The following is a 5,252-nucleotide window of genomic DNA, read 5'->3' as shown; positions in this document are numbered from 1 at the left end:
CAAAACAAAAGTTTGTCAGGTTATTAGAAGGTGAATTCACCAATTTGTAAGTCGCTCTGGATAAGAGCGTCTGCTAAATGACTTAAATGTAAAATGTAAATGTTATCCACCAGCTCTTCATCCAGTGGTGCTGACTGTTTCTCAATGTGTCTGATGGGAGAAAGGCAGAAGATTCATTTCTGTTCCAACCAAGTACAGTTGAGGTCAGACGTTTACATACACTTAGGTTGGACTCATTAAAACTCATTTTTCAACCACTCCACAAAACTCTTGTTAACAAACTATAGTTTGGCAAGTCAGTTAGGACGTCTACTTTGTGCATGACACAAGTCATAGTTTACAGACAGATTATTTCACTTATAATTCACTGTTTCACAATTCCAGTGGGTCAGAAGTTTACATACACTAAGTTGACTGTGCCTTTATACAGCTTGGAAAATTCCAGAAAATGATGTCAAGGCTTTAGAAGCTTCTGATAGGCTAATTGACATCATTTGAGTCAATTGGAGTTGTACCTGTGGATGTATTTCAAGGTCTACCTTCATACTCAGTGCCTCTTTGCTTGACATCATGGGAAAATCAAAAGAAATCAGCCAAGAAAATTGTAGACCTCCACAAGTCTGGTTCATCCTTGGGAGCAATTTCCAAATGCCTGAAGGTACCACGTTCATCTGTACAAACAATAGTACGCAAGTATAAACATCATGGGACCACGCAACCATCATACCGCTCAGGAAGGAGACACGTTCTGTCTCCTAGAAATGAACGTACTTTGGTGTGAAAAGTGCAAATCAATCACAGAACAACAGCAAATGACCTTGTGAAGATGCTGGAGGAAACAGGTACAAAAGTATCTATATCCACAGTAAAACGAGTCCTATATCGACATAACCTGAAAGGCCGCTCAGCAAGGAAGAAGCCACTGCTCTAAAACTGCCATAAAAAAAGCCAGACTACGGTTTGCAACTGCACATGGGGACAAAGATTGTACTTTTTGGAGAAATGTCCTCTGGTCTGATGAAATGAAAATACTGTTTGGTCATAATGACCATCGTTATGTTTGGAGGAAAAAGGGGAACGCTTGCAAGCCGAAGAACACCATCCTAACCGTGAAGCACGGGGGTGGCAGCATCATGTTTGTTGGGGTGCTTTGCTGCAGGAGGGACTGGTGCACTTCACAAAATAGATGGCTTCATGAGGATGGAAAATGATGTGAATATTTTGAAGCAAAATCTCAAGATATCAGTCAGGAAGTTAAAGCTTGGTCGCAAATGGGTCTTCCAAATGGACAATGACCCCAAGCATACTTCCAAAGTTGTGGTAAAATGGCTTAAGGACATCAAAGTCAAGGTATTGGAGTGGCCATCACAAAGCCCTGACCTCAATCCCATAGAACATTTGTTGGCAGAACTGAAAAAGCATATGCGAGCAAGGAGGCCTATAAACCCGACTCAGTTACACCAGCTCTGTCAGTGTCACGGATAACTAGCTGCGTGAGGAGGAATCAAGCGCAAATAGCATATATTTCCACAGGAAGAAGTGCACTTTAATAATTGCACAGAAAACAATGCCCACAACACAGGGCGCGGAAAAATGTGGACCAACCCAGAACACACAGGGTACCAGGTCCGGAACACGAACACCAAAATCACACACACGTAACATAAGAGTAATCCCGCACAAAACAAGGGCGGGTAGCCTAGCTATAAATAAGGAAGCCCATCAAGCAAACACAAAAGACGCAACTAATAAGACAAAACAAATTGAAAACGAAAAAGGGATCGGTGGTGCCTAGTAGGCCGGTGACGACGACCACCGAGCTCCGCCCAAACAGGCAGGGAAGCCACCGTCAGGCGGAAGTCGTGAGAGTCGGGAGGAATGGGCCAAAATTCACCCAACTTATTGGGAGAAGCTTGTGGAAGGCAACCTGAAACATTTGACCCAAGTTAAAACAATTTAAAGGCAATGCTACCAAATACACTCAATTAGTATGTCAACTTCTGACCCACTGGGAATGTGATGAAAGAAATAAAAGCTGAAAGAAATAATTCTCTCTACTATTATTCTGACATTTCACATTCTTAAAATAAAGTGGTGATACATACTAACATAAGACAATTTTACTAGGATTAAATGTCAGGAATTGTGAAATACTGAGTTTAAATGTATTTAGCTAAGGTGTATGTAAACTTTCGACTTCAACTGTATCTCTTCTATCCTTAACAGAACGGCAAGGGTCCTCCGTTATGACGTCATAGTGTAATGATCCTTCCCCAACTAATTATCTAATAGATATCGGTATCTCTTCAATGCTGCAGAAATGTTTTGGTACCCTTCCCCAGATCTGTGCCTTGACACAATCCTGTCTCTACGCTCTACAGACAATTCCTTCAACATCACCTTTTTGCTCGGACATGCACTGTCACCTGTGGGACCTTATATAGACAGGTGTGTGCCTTCACAAATCATGTCCAATCAATTGAATTTACCACAGGTGGACTCCAATCAAGTTGTAGAAACATCTCAAGGATGATCAATGGAAACAGGATGCAACCTGAGCTCAATTTAGAGTCTCATAGCAAAGGGTCTTAATACTTATGTCAATAAGGTATCTGTTTTTTTTTTGTGTGTGTGTTTTTTTTAATACATTTGCAAAAATGTCTACTATTTGTTTTCACTTTGTTAATATTGGGTATTGTGTGTAGAACATTTAATTGAATCCATTTTAGTATACGGCTGTAACGGGTCTTAAAGGGGTCTAAATACTTTCATGGAAAGTTTCTGTTTTTACAGAATCTGATCTGTTCGACTCGTTCAGTCAAAATAACTAATCTTTGGACTCATTCTGTTCATTTGAGTCAGTAACGCCCAGAGCATGCAGGACTCCCTACCTGCGAACGATGAACCCCCCCCCAAAATTGGAAGAAATCATGATTCTAAAAGCCATCTCGTTCACCATTTGGGGGACTTATCGGAGCTGTCAACTGTGACTGAAATTTCTAAAACTGTGCTTCAAACAATGTACATTTGTGATTGCTAGGCATATAAATAAGTTTATTTATGGATACATTTGAAAACGCGGTCTAGTTACAGGCGCAACCAGACGAGATTGTGAACGACACTTAGCAGAATGGCAGATTTGCCCCAATAGACCTATAATTCGTGAACTGCGATAGCCATTCAAAAATATTCCTTACAGAGTTTAAGCGTTGAACAGGAGGCAGCCGGTGTATATTTAAATCCTACAAAGCAATGTCCATCGATAACATTCAATAATCAATTGATTTCATTCATTCGTGCTCCATGCCATCAATGATCAGTTCCAAACATGTATTTTTCCATTTCTCTGCGAGCAGACAGTTGCTTGTTTTCGTGGCTCCGGCGACGTTGTTCTGACCGGAGCCACTGACACGAAGGGTGTATTAATCCTGCTGTAGATTTCATTGCGGCCAGCAGGTCTGTTAATTGACTAAAGTATTGGGGAGAAATTGGCCCCAGGTATATTAAACAGCGAGTGCCACGTTCAATCTCTCATGAAATAACCTGCTTAGTAAGAGATGAGAGTAGGAAGAAGAAGACATGGGAAAGGTAATAAGTCCCGAGATGTAATGTTGTAACAGTCTGCCTAGCTGACTGACCATCTTTCAAGCCCAGTCTCTACAAACATGACCTATTGAGCTCAGAGATAAATATGGGTTCACTTTCCCCTTATCTTCTTTTAGGGAGAGTGAACAGGTTTCTAGGTCAGCTGAAACACCATACCACTTTCTCCAGAGTCTCAGTAGCTCTCTCTCAATTCATAAGGGCTTTATTTAGTTTCAATTACATTTATTTAGTTTCATTTAAATTCAAAGGGGCTTTATTGGCATGGGGAAACACATGTTAAACATTGCCAAAACAAGTGAAATAGATAAAACAAAAGTGAATTAAACTATCAAACAAAATTAACAGTAAGCAGCAGCTCTGTAACAGACCAGCATTAGGAGACCCACCATCCCCAGCTCTGTAACAGACCCACACCAGCATCAGGAGACCCACCATCCCCAGCTCTGTAACAAACCCACACCAGCATCAGGAGACCCACCATCCTCAGCTCTGTAACAGACCCACACCAGCATCAGGAGACCCACCATCCCCAGCTCTGTAACAGACCCACACCAGCATCAGGAGACCCACCATCCCCAGCTCTGTAACAGACCCACACCAGCATCAGGAGACCCACCATCCCCAGCTCTGTAACAGACCCACACCAGCATCAGGAGACCCACCATCCCCAGCTCTGTAACAAACCCACACCAGCATCAGGAGACCCACCATCCTTAGCTCTGTAACAAACCCCCACAAGCATCAGGAGACCCACCATCCACAGCTCTGTAACAGATCCACACCAGCATCAGGAGACCCACCATCCTTAGCTCTGTAACAAACCCACACCAGCATCAGGAGACCCACCATCCCCAGCTCTGTAACAGACCAGCATCAGGAGACCCACCATCCCCAGCTCTGTAACAGACCCACACCAGCATCAGGAGACCCACCATCCCCAGCTCTGTAACAGACCCACACCAGCATCAGGAGACCCACCATCCCCAGCTCTGTAACAGACCCATACCAGCATCAGGAGACCCACCATCCCCAGCTCTGTAACAAACCCACACCAGCATCAGGAGACCCACCATCCACAGCTCTGTAACAGATCCACACCAGCATCAGGAGACCCACCATCCCCAGCTCTGTAACAAACCCACACCAGCATCAGGAGACCCACCATCCCCAGCTCTGTAACAAACCCACACCAGCATCAGGAGACCCACCATCCCCAGCTCTGTAACAGACCCACACCAGCATCAGGAGACCCACCATCCCCAGCTCTGTAACAGACCCACACCAGCATCAGGAGACCCACCATCCCCAGCTCTGTAACAGACCAGCATCAGGAGACCCACCATCCCCAGCTCTGTAACAGACCCACACCAGCATCAGGAGACCCACCATCCCCAGCTCTGTAACAGACCCACACCAGCATCAGGAGACCCACCATCCCCAGCTCTGTAACAGACCCACACCAGCATCAAGAGACCCACCATCCCCAGCTCTGTAACAGACCAGCATCAGGAGACCCACCATCCCCAGCTCTGTAACAGACCCACACCAGCATCAGGAGACACACCATCCCCAGCTCTGTAACAGATCCACACCAGAAATCAGGAGACCCACCATCCCCAGCTCTGTAACAGACCCACACCAGCATC

This window comes from Oncorhynchus masou, chromosome 15 (assembly GCF_036934945.1).
Source record: "Oncorhynchus masou masou isolate Uvic2021 chromosome 15, UVic_Omas_1.1, whole genome shotgun sequence".
NCBI classification, from domain to species: Eukaryota; Metazoa; Chordata; class Actinopteri; order Salmoniformes; family Salmonidae; genus Oncorhynchus; species Oncorhynchus masou.
This window is presented reverse-complemented; position numbering follows the sequence as displayed.